We start from the raw sequence: 14,261 nt of genomic DNA, 5'->3' as shown, positions 1-14,261 counted from the left end.
CTCTCTTATGGGAGCAGTCTTTAATAGCATTTTTGGTTGTATAGAGGTGGGGAAAATATGGAAATTTATAAAATCAGTTTGTAATATTTCAAGGGGAATATCTCAGGAGACACAGGTGGAAATGTAGATTTAATTTGACAGGTAGGGATAGACTCTGGACATGTTGGGGAGATATTCGTTCAACTACTATTTACTGAGTGTACTACTCCAACAGAGGAGGCTGTGGACCGTTAAAATATCGGTATCTATGAGGGAGAGGCGATCCAGATCAGTAGGAAATAAGATGGAAAATAGCGGCCAAAGGTCAAGCACAATTATTCAGCGGGTACATCATGGTTTCCAGAAATTACATGATTCCTTTAAAACCTAACTAAAACGTACCTCACGTCGCCTTCTTAGCGCAGTGGGCAGCGCGTCAGTCTCATAATCTGAAGGTCCTGAGTTCGAGCCTCAGAGAGGGCATGTGTTTTTGTTCCGAAGCTTGTCCACAACCGGTGACAACCACGACTCCTTTTAGAGCGAAGGTGCCTCCCGGGAATGCCGCGCCGGTTCGCGGCTGGGATGCAGTTTCTTCCGGTCCTAAACCGAGAAAGGTGACGGCACCTGAGATGCAGAGCTTTCCCCACAGCAGGAGGCCGGGTCCCCATCCCACCTCCGCCGAGCAACTGGTGAAGCCCCGGGAGACTGCGCGCGCAACCACTTGCGGGGAGTGCGTGGGCGGGGCCGCGGGCCCTGCGCTCCGCCCACTTGGCCGCGGGCACCTCCCCCGCGCGCTGGGGTCTGGGTCCGAAGAGGCATCTCCGCGCGCAGGTGCGCACCTTGTACGCGCACGAAGAGGACAGGGAAGTATGGGACATTTTCGCAGCGTAGGAAATTGACTCTTTCTGTCCTTTTGTCCCGTTTGGCTCCACGCATGGCAGGGCTGGCGATGTCCTGACCCACATTCTCACCGACTGCGTGTGGCCGGGGAAGGGACACAGGGAAAGAGAGGTGGGGGTCCCCACGCGGGCGGAGGAGCTCGGAGAGGGAGGAGGTCGGTGGTGCGCGGTGCAGGGGGGCGGGAGGCACCCACCACCCCCGTTACAGGCATCCTTGAGAAGTGCATTTTAGTGGTGACAGCCTCTCTCTGCTAACCGGATCTGGGATTTACGTGGGGATTTAACCTGGGGAAAAAGGAAGGCCAATGACGGGGACCGAGAGAAGCTAGACTGTAACAGGCGGGGGCCGGATCTCCAAACAGTCTGGCTTGCGGAGGGGATTGCAAAGTGCCGGAGAGTCAGGCAAGGAAGGTTACGACCCCCAGTGGCATTTGTAGAAACTGAATTCACGCAGGAAGTGTTGGGAAATCTGTGATTAATGGAGTGTTGCCCCACCTGCCTGGGACCCCATTACCACGGGCCGGCCTCCCTATTTCAAATGTAATGCCAGTCCTGAGCGGTAGCTTCAGAAACCCTTCAAAATCAGAGAAGGAAACAAAGGGGCCATTGTCTGTGCCATACACAGAACCCAGATAGTTTCCCCCACCTTTTGTTTTCGAAGCTCCTGGAGATGGAAACAAATATGCAAAAGCTTCCCAGCAGAAAAGCAATTCCACCCCATCCTTTCCCAGAGGTCCAGGCCGTCGGGGTGGGGGTGGGGGGGGGGAGGATTCAGTCGGTGGGACTGGGCAGTGGGATAGTCTCTGCCTTCCAGCTCTTTCTCACAACTTTTTCACATTTTCAACATGAGCCCGAGCCCCAAGATTTCTGAGGGTGATGCTGATGGCATGAGGAGGTCCCGGGAAAGGGATGGCCCCTGGATAATAAGAAATGATCCTGTCTTTCTGATCCACAAATGACTTTAAAGGCCACCCAAGTGGAGCGAGGACCGAGTAATCACCCAACATCCCAGACAATGCCCTGGGCGAGAGTGTGAGCTCTGTCCTCTCCACCAGGGTGCCCAGTTCCCAGGGTCACCAAGCATGTCCCATCTGGGGAAGACCACATCAGGAACTGCCTGGTGAGTTAATACAGGGATTCCAGAATCTCCTTTCATATTTTTCAAAGTTGTGATTATCAGCTGAGTGTTGTGGTTGACATCATGGCTGTCCGGGAGGTGGCTTTTGTGGTCGGCCATTCCAGGCTCTGTGTTTGCACATCTGTTCCCAGTGTGTTTAGTCCATGTGTAAGGGAAAGACCATGAATACAGGAAAAATTATCGTTTATATGCAATTCAAGATAAGCACTTTTTTTAAAATTTAAAATGCCAGTTAAACATTCTGTCCTTTAGACATAAAAAGAAATGGTGGGCTTTTTGTTGTTCAAGTCCACTGAGCCCAAGCTGGGCAGGTAGAGGCTTCTGGTTTTCTCCTCTGTCCCCTTTCCCTCAGAAGCTGAACTTTTGGCGGCAATAGCAGGAAGTTGCACTTTGTTCTAATCAGAAAATTGAAAAAGAACATTTGCTCCCGTTTTCCCCTTTCCTCATCTTCTCAAGACCACACCTGTAATTACATTTTATTGGATATAGAGCAAAACAACTAACTTAGAAATGGGCATTTTAGGCACAGGCAAGGTCCCAGAGGAACAAAATAAACCGGAATGGAGAACTAACAACTGGTCAACTTTCGGAGAAGGGAGGTTGGAATGACATTCCAGAGTATGAGGGGCTTTGAGCGCTGTCTTCTCAGCAAAAGGTCACCATTTCACCATTTTACCCTGGACTGCAACATGGTTTAATCTGTGTTTCTCAAATGAGAAACTTTGCCGTTTGTGCAGAAGATGACTTGGGAAGAGATGACGGTTGAGTTCAAAGTTCAGGAGAAGCACGAGGGCATCATCTCAGTGGACCTGGCAGAGACACCGAATGGCTTTACCGAGCACTGGCAGTCAAGTTAGACTCATTTATCCCATACAAGGCACGAGGGCCTCTCTCAAATGTTAGCCTCTGGGCCCCACATCACCTACGAGTCTTTGGGTTCAGTCACAATCAAGACAGACATAAGCTTCACATTCTTGTACGGGGAGATAAAAGTGAAAACAAAAAACTAAACCATATAGTTTCAGATATGATGGAAGTAACTACTTGATGATTCAGGAAAGAGTGCTCTGAGGAGATGATTTTGAGGTGAGCCTAAATAACATGGAAAATGATGTGGGAAGTCTGTGAAGACTCCTGAGCCTTGAAGCAGAAGGAATACTAATGCAAGGGCCTGAAGACAAAATTCACTTGAGTTAATGAAAGGGAAAAATGAGAAGAAGCTAGTGTTTCTAATTTAGACAGAAAGATAGAATTGACAGAATGTAGTGAAAAACTGAACGCAGATGATGATGAGGGAGAGAGAAGTCCTTAGGTCTCTGGCTTGGGGCGTTGCTTGGATGGTGGTGTTTTTTAAAAAAGTATTTTTTTACTAAAGATTTAATCTATTTATTTGAGTGAGAGAGATTGAGAGCACAAGCAGGGGGAGGGGTAGAGGCAGAAGCAGACTCCTTGCTCAGCGGGGAGCCTGATGGGAGAATCCATCCCAAGGCCCTGGAATCATGACCTGAGCCAAAGGCAGATGCCTAACCAACTGAGCCACCCAGGCGCCCCAATGATGGTACTTTTCTGCAAGGCTGATATTTCTCACTAAAGTGGGTTTGGGGAAAGAAATTATTAGGTTCTTGCCATGTCCTATTAGTTCTGAAATATTCATTCATGTGCAAGTGGAGATATCAGTGAGGGATTATGGATAAAGGTTGGATCTCAGGAGAGATGGCCGTCCAGAATATGGATAGTGCTTGTAATGAAGCAAGGAGAAATGAATTGTATCAGGCTGGACCACTCGATACAGTAGCTTCCAGTGACAAGTGGCTATAAAGTATTTGAAATATGCTATGAAATGAGATTTGCTATATAAGTGTAAAATAGACGCCATATTTCAAAAACTTGACATGAAAGAATGTAAAACATCTCATTAATAATTTTTCTATTGATTACTTGTTGAATTGATAATATTTTGGATGTATTGCTAAATAAAATACAGTATTAAAGTAATTCCACTTCTTTCTGTTTGCTTTTTTTTTCATGGGACTACTAGAAGGTTCAAAAGTATATGTATGATGCATATCTCTGTTGGAGAGCACGGGTGTAAGGTAATCGTTCTGAACCTCTTGGTGAGAAGAGGGTCACATTTATAGATCTACATCTGTACAATAAAAGAATGGTCACAGATCCCCCCGCAATTAGCTCAAGATAAGAAGTGGCCCAAGGACAGAACCTCAGAGAACATTCATAGAGAAAGATGGAGAAAAAGTGGGGACACAAAGGACCCTAAAGAGTTCGAGGAGAACTCACTGGCCCTGTCTAAACCCAAGGAAGAAATCATTCACTTGGGAGGGGGAGAGCTGGAGGGTATTTCAGAAACTGGAACCCCAAGTAAGATGAAATACAGAAGAAGTTCCCACTGGATTTTACAGTTTTGAGGAGATTGTAGTGGCCTGAACGAAGGCCGTTTCAATGAAATGCCACACTCAAGTGTCTAGCAGTAAATGGTGGACTGAGGGATGGTTGGACATTCATGTACATTTCTCTTTCTGGAACTTAGTGGTAGAGATAAGGCTGGAAATCTGCAAATTTCTTTTTAAAATTTCATTTACTTATCAGAGAGAGAGAGAGCGAGCAAGCGCGCAAGCAGGGGGAACAGCAGACAGAGCAGGCAGAGGGAGAAGCAGGCTCCCCGCTGAGCGGGACTCCATCCCAGGACCCTAGCTAGGATCATGACCTAAGCCAAAAGCAGCGGCTTACTAACTGAGCCACCCAGGTGTCCTGTGCCAACTTCTTGAAAGTGGAATTAGGGAATTAGCTCAAGGAGAACATTATGTCTGTGTGTATATGGTGATTGCTGCTAATTAATGAATAATCTTGAATATGATCTAACATCCACATTTTTTTCAGACCTCTGATTGTCACAGACACAACCTCCCTTAACAAGTGACTAAGAAACCAAACAAAATCCACTTTCTTTAATGTTTTAAGTCTCTCTTCATCCATAGGCAATTCCTTGCTTTTCTTTTTAAAATGTTATTAGTTAACTAATGTATTAGTTATATTAGCTAACTAATATACTTTATTTTTTAGAGCACTTTAAGATTTGAAGAAAAATCGAGCAGGAAGTACATAGTTCCCAGTACATAGTACATAGTTCCCAATAAACAATGTCACCCTTCCTCCTGTTGAGTTTCCTGTTATTAACATTGTGCTTAGTGTGAGATTTATTATAACAGGGGAATCAATATTGATACATTCTTATTATAGACTGAAGTCCACAGTTAACCTTAGGGTTCACTCATTGTGTCATATAGTCTATGGATTTTGACAAATGTATAACATGTATCCACTATTCTAGTATGGTACAGAAGAGTAGTTTAGGCCAACAGATTTGCTGAAGGGGCTGCATCTTTTATCCTACATAATTTTCCACCTTGTGGATTTATTCTACTGCCTCTTCTTGGTATCCCTTGACATATTTCTTGAATTGCTCTATTTCTTGTAAACTGGTAGTTAGAGGTAGAAGCGCCCTTAGCTTCAGCCTCAAATATCTCAACAGTAAAATTTGAGAGGTATTGTGAGCATAACTTTATGAGGTGTGTAATGTCTGAATTTCTCCTTTTAATTTTTTTAAAGATTTTATTCATTTATTTGTCAGAGAAAGAGAGCACAAGCAGGCAGAGTGGCAGGCAGAGGCAGAGAGAGAAGCAGGCTCCCCACTGAGCAAGGAGCCCCATCCAAGACTCAATCCCAGGACCCTGGGCTCATGGCCCAAGCGAAGGCAGACACCCAACCACCCGAGCCACCCAGGTGTCCCTGAATTTCTCCTTTTTAGTCATCAATATTAACATTCATACATGGGCTCAATGTCACATCCATATCTTGTGTATATAATCATATACTGATACATAAAATTGGTACAAAAATAAATTTAGACAACATCATTAAAAGAATAACACAATAGCAAGCAAAATATTAATTCTCAAATGAGCACCTTAGAGGAAAATCAAAAGCATACCGTCAGACTCATAAAAATGGGAATTTCCAATGACCTATTTCTTAGGTTCTGTAGAAACTGCTCTCTAGTTTAAAACTCTACCCTTGAATACTCTTTAATTATAGAGTACTACAGTAAAAATCCTGTGCATTTAACATAAGGAATAAGAAAAAGAAAGGCTCTAAAGAAAGCAAGAAAAAAGAATCCTAAATAGAAACATGGGGATTAGCTGGAATATAGCAAATCTAGTTGGTCATTTGGAAAAACAAAACAAAACAAGACCTAAAATTGCCATTGAAATGTCAGAAAAAAAGGAAGATGAAGAAAGGAAGAAGCAAAACGAATTAGTAGATGTTGTGTTAAGATTTTGGAGATGTGGTGGGATAATATTTTGAAGAATTCATTGGTGTTTGATTTTCCTGCACTACCCACTCCACCAGGTCATGGCAGTAGCCATGTGAATCTTTGCTCTAGATGCTGGGGCGCAGTGAGATTCAGCGTTCTGTACAGACCGTGCCTGAGCACTCAGGAAGCTCCCATTCTAGGAAAGAGAAAAACAAAACAATAACTTAAAAACCTACTTTCTGGAGGACATAATGTTTGTGAAGAAGATAGAACTGGGAGCGAGAGACTGTGCACGCAACATTTTAGCTCTACTTGTCTGAAGAAGGACAATTTGAGTTGAGACCTGAGTACTCCGAAGTGCCAAGCCTGGGGCAGGAGTGGGAAGGGAGGGATGCTGGCAGGTGGACCAAGGGTCTCCATGAGGAGCGGTGACAAGGGTACAACAGAGGTGTCAAAGCTTCTTGGATCTTTTCCCAGGTAAGAAGCTCTGGGTTTGTAAATAGAACAGGCAATATGCAAACCAAAGAAGTGGGGGGTGGAAGAGAACTTCTCGAATAATAAGCATGCGCAGAAGGACCACAGGCCTCTCACTTTCCTGGTTCCTGGGGGCTTGCGCAGAAGGACCACAGGCCTCTCACTTTCCTGGTTCCTGGGGGCTGCTAGGAACTTTGGGCCTTGAGGGACCAGCCGGGACTGGATGGAGGGCAGAGATGATCAGACATTGGAGAGTGAAGAATGGGGACTTCCTTAGAAAGCCTTGTCAGCACTTCCCAATTTCACTTTCCTGATCTCCTGGAAGTAAAAAGAACACGCTCCAGATGTTGAGACACCGTGTCTATTCCTGCCTGTTCCAGAGTTGTGGTCATTACTGGTCTTTGCAGGCTCAGCTGCCCAAGACAAGCAGTGGGACGGCCTCTCCCAGCCCAGGGCCTCAAGCCTTCCGTGTCACATCCCTGGGCCAGGCTGCTGGAAAGTCCTATTCCCATTTCCTAGAGAAACCCCAGAAAACCCAAGACCTAATTCTCTTCAACTTTCCAAAGGTGAAACCTGTGGCCCAGGGTGGGGACGAGAGGAGCAGCTAAGCTAGGAGAGAATTTTGAGGCCAGTAGGTCTAAGTGAAGCTTTGCTCAGTTTGCTGGAATAATAGTTTTAAGGAAAGGCAGAGAAGGCAAACACCGGCATCAGTCCCTTCCCAGTACTGAGTATCTGTGGGGATAGTGAGTCCGAAATAATAGTTTGCCATTAGCCTGAAAGAATGGCCAAGTTTCCCCCTCTCCTTTCTAAAGGCAGTAAACACTCTTCCACTTTTTTTCTTCAATTCTGGATATAGAATCAACACACTTGACCTTACTATATTGTCTGTCGCAGGCCGTCTGCTATGGTCCAAGTATCCCATTTAAAGATTTTGATCTCCCTACCTCCATTTCAACATTGACCTGAGCCTCAGTGTGGTCCCCAGGGAGGCTAGCCTGTAGTGGAGATTTCTTAGATTTCTCAGCGAACCCCCATTCCAGGGGCTGCACACAGCGCTCTTCTCCTGTAGGGCTCAGGGAGTCATGAAGAATCTTGGAGGGAACCAAGATTGTGCCTTGAGAGTCTTAATCTTGTCCTGTAGATTTATTCCTGAAGCCCTTGCTTAGCACCAGACCCAGAGGATGAGTCGAGTGACCTACACAGACAATGCAGCAGGGGTATTAATTTATTGAGCAATTATTATGCGCTATTGCAGGGAACATTCCTAGAGATAGCCTACAGTCTCCATTTCCTCATGAAAAAACTTATGAAAATTTCTTGCTGCAGACCTCAAGACTCTCATGGCCAAAAGAGAAAACAAATGGAGGCTATGCATGGCTGTTTGAATTCTTCCTCCTCCGTCCGCACCCCTCTTTCTCTTGGTCCAACTTGGCAACCACATCTGCCTTAGGTTGTCTAGACCTTCAGTTCAGCCCGCTGCGACAGTAGAGGGACTTTCCCCATGTCATTTTAGCGAGGGCTAATCTGACAGCAGAGTTAATAGGCTAGCCCACTCCTTTCCCCATCCTCCAAATCTCTTTCCTTCTTTGTCTTTCTTCTTAATACTTAGCCAACTCTTAGAGATCTGATAGAAGACAAATTGACATCTGCTACCTAACCACGGGTTGTCACTGTGAATAAAATACTAAAACAATATCGCGATAAAAGTTAAGTAGTAAAATTTACTATTTATAAAATATAAACTGTGTCTTTATTAAAAAAGGAAAAAACATTAAAACATCAGAAAATCCACACTCTCCTGCCGGTGCCTCCTGACACAATTCTCAAGCTATTCCTCACACTTCCGACTCCAAAGGAGAAAGTTTGGTTTTCCCAGACACACAACATTTTTTACCAACTTTGAGCCGAGGCCCCAAAACCTGTGTTTCTAAGACATTCTGTCCCATTTGTTCCTTTTTTGTTTTTGTATGTCACATTTCGGTTTTCCTCTTTCTTTCTTTCTTTCTTTCTTTCTTTTCTTTCCTTCCTTCTTCTTCCTTTTAAACCAGCAGGGAAGCACACAGAGGAAGGGCTGAGCCAAAGAGAGGTCCGCCCAGTGCACGTCGCCCCGATGCCGGTGAACCCCGGAACCGGGGGAGCCTGGCTGGACTGCAAAAGCTGGAGAATGCGGGCGTCGATCCCGCTACCTCTCGCATGCTAAGCGAGCGCTCTACCGCTTGAGCTAATTCCCCCTGACGTCTCTGCCTTTCTGCCTATTTTTATCACTTTGAGGCAAATTTCATTCCAGTGCCACTTCGTTTCCCGGTTGCTCCCACCCTCAGGAGACCTCCCTACCACTTCCACTTATTGTTCCTTCAAATAAGTCATCTCTTCTCTGGGATCTATTAATCATTTGACTGTTCCTCCATTAGGGGAGTTGAGATCTGCCGTTGTCTCTTTCCTTCTGGAGTTAGGAGTTTATCTACTGAATTATACACTGAATCTAGCAATGCTTTCTTAGAGAAGTGACTGGACTGGGGAACTCATTTATGGTGATTTATTTTACCGCGGTCCATACTGTGGTGCCTATTTGAAAAAAGTATCAACAGGACGGAAGCATAATCTGTACATGCACGCATTTCAATGAATTTTGACAAATAAGTACACGCGGGTAACCATCCCCGCAATTGCGATATAGGACCTTTTCATCCTACGAGTCTCCTAGGTCCGCATAACAAAATACCAGAAGCCGGGGTGTGGGGGGGGGGGGGGGGGGGGGGGGGGGGGGGGGGTGGGGCTCAAAACACACGTTTACGCCCTGGGTCCCGGAGGCCAGACGCCTGAGGTCAAGGTTTCTGCCTGGCCGTGCCCTGCCTCCTGGCTGCCCAGCACAAGCCTTCCTTGAATCTTGCTCTTGGTTTTCCCACGGTTTGTTCACTCAGCGTGTTCACGCTGCTCATTCTTTTCACGGCTGGAGACAACTCCAGGGTGACATCCGCTTGCTCTGGGCCTATCTTGGAACAGGGGGTCTGAACAAGCCGGTGTTGGGTACAATTCAAGCTGAGTTCGTGTCGTTCAGCATGGTGTGTGAGCTTCTGTGTTGTGAGTCCTAGGGCTTTCACGAATTCTCGATTTGCTCATTTCTCAATTTGTCCTCTTTACCCACCACGAGGGTCACCCAGCCCAGGATGCGGGGCCGTCGGGGGACCTGGGCTACGAAAACCCTCAGCGACTCGAGAAAATGGTCTCCTGTGACAAACAGGAAAGCCCAGGAGTGAAAGGACTTCTCCAACGTTCCACAAACTAAACAGGGATGGCATGGGGCCCCGAGTTGGCTTTGTCAGTGGCAGAACCCGCCGGGTGCGACCCTCTTTCCAGCCGCAGGGATTTGGTGTCCGGAGACGCGCGGGGCTCCGCGGCCCCGGGGCTGAATTCCCGCTGGGGTTCGCGCCTGGCCCCCCGCGCGCAGAACCTGGCAGTGCCAGCGATCGCCCGCCGCCTTCAGCCCTGGGCCTGGAGGCGCCGGGTGGGGAGCTCTCCCGGACGGATCGCGGACGGCTCGGCTCGGCGGGCGGGAAGAACCGGGAACCCAGGGGAGAACAGCGTAGCTGGGGCGCGGAGAGGCCTCCATCCCCGCTGGCCGTCTGCTTCCCAGGCCCTGCTCCTGGCGCGCGGAAAACAGCCGCCCTCGGTGGAAAGCCCGCAGAGGGCTCGGGGCCCCTGACGGCGTCTCTCTCAAGGGCCCCCTACCGATCTGAGAGAGCGGCTGTCCTGGAATTCCCCGGGCACCCTAGGCTGGAGGTCTTCCTGTCTTCCTCCCTCCTTCTCACCCTTCCTTCCTGTCCTCCCTTCCCTCCCTCCTTCCTTCCTTTCCTTCTGTCCTTCCTTCCCCTTCCTTCTTTCTCAGCGCTCTTATTGCTATTATTTCCGAGGTCCAGTTGACATACCGTGCTATGTTAGCTTTCGGTGTACAACACAGTAATTCAACAATTCTATACAACACTCGGCGCTCATCCTAAGTGTAGTCACCATACAACTTTATGACAATATTATTCACTATATTCCCTACGCTGTGCTTTTTATCTCTGTGACCTATTTATTTTATAACCAAAAGTTTGTGCTTCTTAATCACCTTTGTCTGTTTCATCACCCCACCCCTCTGTCAACCACTAGTTTATTCTCTATTTATGAGTCTGCTTTTTGTCTTGTTTTTGTTGTAGTTGCTTGCTTTTTTAGATTCCACATGTAAATGAAATCATATGATATTTGTCTTTCGGACTTATTTCACTTAACATAATACGTTCTAGGTCCATCCATGTTGATAGAAATGGTAAGGTCTTTTTTTTATGGCTAATAAAATTTTATATAATAAATAATTTTTTCCAGATTCCAAGGGTTTTGACCCACGGTGGAGGGGGGGGGGGGGGGGGGATGATCACTGGGTTTAGTCACCAAGCTCAACATTTGGAGGCAAGGAGGGGAAGAGCTTTCCTCTGCGAGATGTTCTTTCATGGGGGAAATTCGCAGGCAAACAGGTGATGCTAAGGAAACGCAGCACAATGCCGGGTTCTCTGGAGATTCTGGAACAGTCGTGGGACCCTGGCGCACGGAAAACTTGCTCATTCCACCCACCGCGTTGGTGCTGAGTTTACAACGCTCATCATGCCGACTGAGCAGTAAAGTCACGGCTGCCCTGCGGTTCGAGGGCGGGAGGGCTCTGCTGGAAGGCGCAGCAGCACCGCGGATTCCCACTGTTTCTCTTTTCTGTCTTTTCCTTCCCCTTTCTGGCGGTCCACCCTCAGACCAGCCGCAAAGCACAGACAGGATATGCGCTTCCTCCACTCATTTTCTCGCAGCTTCCTTTCCTGTTCCCTTTCCGCCTCTGCCCAAGGCTGGGCCGCCGTCGGCTCCGCGGAGGAGGAGGAGGCGGCGGAGGAGGGCGCGGGGGGCTCGGCTGTCCCCGCGGGAAGCACGTCGGCCGTCTGTGGGAGGACCAGCCCGGGTGTTTGCGCGCGGGGACGGTGCCCGGACATCCCCAAGCCCGGGCGCTGGCCCGCCAGCCGGTGAAAAGAGAATTGGAGAGAGTGAGAGTCAAGTCCGAAAGCCACGAAAAGCAGCAGGACGCCAGCAACACGGTCCGGGCCGGGAGGTGGCGCACCTGCCATCACAGCAGGTGATGTGAGCTCCTTCATTTATTCCGTAGTTCGTACACCGCCACCCTGCCACGCGGTCCTGGGTCCTGTCGTCGCACAGCCGCGCTGCTCTGCACCGCTGCGGGCTCCAGCCCCATCCATTGCGCAAGACCCCAGACGCTTCCAGAAAGGAATCGTAGAGAATTCCTGCGCGGGAGAAACGGCGGGCCCAAGGCTGCTCCTTGGAGCGGAGGGGGTCTCCCTCGTCCCATCTCCAGATCCGCGGCGCTCCCTGCGGGTCTGCCCCTCAGTCTAAAGGCCGTGAGCCTGAACTTAAAAGCGGAGTCTTCTGTGCTCGAGGTGTCCATGGACTACCTTGTTTCAAGAAGAAATGCGGACCCAAAGATTGCAGTGGGACGTGTTTGTCTAAAGTGACTTTTGCAAATAGAAGTATGGGCGTGCTTTTCCGAATTAGGTAAAAATGGGGGAAGAGATAAAATTCTGCCTCTAGGGGAAAACGGGTGGAGGACCCAGTGGGAATTGTGCGAGAAAGCACGTGTAGGGGAGCAGGTGGAGAGCAAGGAGAGGTGGTTTCGACTTCCGCCAGGTACCCCGTGGGAGTGAGCTCTGGAAGCAAAGTAGAAAGGTGGGAAGGAAATGGGCCAGCGGAAGGATGAAGGGAAGGGGGATGAGGCTGTCTTTTAAATACGGGGCTCACGAAAACCCAAGGTCACGAAACACCTCAGCAGACGACATTTGAACTTTCCTTGTGTGATACTGTATTTTAACTGAAATTTCGGGTTTAGAACGAACCAGGGGCCATAACTCCTTCCAAGCTCAAAGGTGAATTCGAAGAAAAAAACTTTCTTTCGAAGTGATTGGAATAATATTGATCTTTGATATGTAACCAAGGATAGGAGAGTTAACACAGCAACTGGCCGGTTAGCTCAGTTGGTTAGAGCGTGGTGCTAATAACGCCAAGGTCGCGGGTTCGATCCCCGTACGGGCCACGTAACGTGCTTTTAGGCCCGTTTCGTAAAAATGTTGTGTCTAAAAATCCGGAAAAGATTCAGGAAGTAGAATAATGCATGCTCGTTAATCTTGACAGGGTGTAGAGAGATCAGCCGTGGTTTTGTGCCTCCAAAGTATTGTCCTGGGAGATTCAGAGGAGAGGGAAACTGAAATGAGGAGCTATGTGAAAAACAGGAACAGTGGGCTTCTTACATTTCCCGCAATCTCCAGAGATTCCTCAACCATGACTAGCTCCTTAGGTGAATTTTTCTAGTTATGCACCTGCTTACTTGCAGGGAAGGCTGTCCTTGGCCTGAGCGGGGCCAGCAAAGCCTTTCAGGGCAACTCGGGCCCCAGCTTCACCCCATTTTCCACTCCTATTTCCTCTTTTTTTTTTTCACCTTTGACTGCAGCGTTGCTGGACTTAAAGAGATGTTTCATACAGATCGCCCAAACTTTCACTGCTCTCTGTCTGGCCAGCTACTTGTTAGACCCAAAACCATTTTCCAGGAGGCATCTCGTCCCTGATGCCTCTCCCACTTTTCTGAGGTTGCCTTGTGTTCCTTCCAAAATTCCCAGAGATCTAGAAAAACATCTGTTTCGTGGCATTTACCAAGTTGCAAATGTCTGTGGCTCAGCCATCTTCCCCACGAGATTGTAAGAGCCTTGGTGGCAGGGTGCTTATTGCCTGGTGCTAAGTACTTTAAAAAATCTGCATTAATGATAGAAGAACAAAAGAAATGTGCACAGGCCTGAAGGAAAGAGCGTGACTGGTTCTTCAAATGGACCTTATAGGCCTGTGGGATCATGATGTCTGAACACGGTGCACCGAGGTCCACTGAAGAGTAGACTACAGTACATGGCGTTTGGTCCCATTTCTCTGAATGTATCCCTGAGACTCATTCGGAAAGGCTCGACGTGTCCCCAGGATCAAGGTGGTGGTACCAGGATCAGAACAGGGCATCTCCTCTAGATCCAAAGTCAGGGAAAGTCTAGAAGGTTGAATTAGGCTGAGACTGGGAGATGGGAGAGAGGAATCTGTGTCAGAACTCAAGAGGACACGCAAGATCCCTTTTGGTTCCACCTCTTGCAGCCTCCCTGACATTGATAGGTAAATAACTCTTTCTAAACTATCAGTTTCAATCTTCCGCACTTTGACTACTCTTGATTTCTTAGTTTTGATACCTTGCTTTCCTCTCAACTCTTTGGCCCTCTGTCTGTCAGTTAGGCAGTTACTGAGGCTCTCAAGGGAGGCCCGGAGGCCAGCAAGGAGGAGGCCACGGCCGGCTGTGGGGAAGGTCAGGGGCCCATCCTGGCAG

At 48.0% G+C, this 14,261-nt stretch overlaps 3 non-coding genes across 3 annotated transcripts; 2 read left to right on the top strand and 1 right to left on the bottom strand.

Moving 5' to 3' along the window:
• The first annotated feature begins 389 nt into the window (after positions 1–389).
• TRNAM-CAU lies at positions 390–462 on the top strand. The gene has a single exon. It is a non-coding gene; the product is annotated as a tRNA-Met (tRNA).
• An 8,516-nt stretch (positions 463–8,978) lies between these two features.
• Positions 8,979–9,051, bottom strand: TRNAA-AGC. Its single transcript has one exon. It is a non-coding gene; the product is annotated as a tRNA-Ala (tRNA).
• Positions 9,052–12,867: 3,816 nt separating this feature from the next.
• Positions 12,868–12,941, top strand: TRNAI-AAU. The gene has a single exon. It is a non-coding gene; the product is annotated as a tRNA-Ile (tRNA).
• Positions 12,942–14,261: the final 1,320 nt, after the last annotated feature.

This window comes from Enhydra lutris, unplaced genomic scaffold (assembly GCF_002288905.1).
Source record: "Enhydra lutris kenyoni isolate GAN:26980312 unplaced genomic scaffold, ASM228890v2 scaffoldscaffold93, whole genome shotgun sequence".
Lineage (NCBI taxonomy): Eukaryota > Metazoa > Chordata > Mammalia > Carnivora > Mustelidae > Enhydra > Enhydra lutris.
The sequence above is the reverse complement of the archived record's forward strand: the minus strand, read 5'-3'. Positions and strand labels throughout refer to the sequence as shown.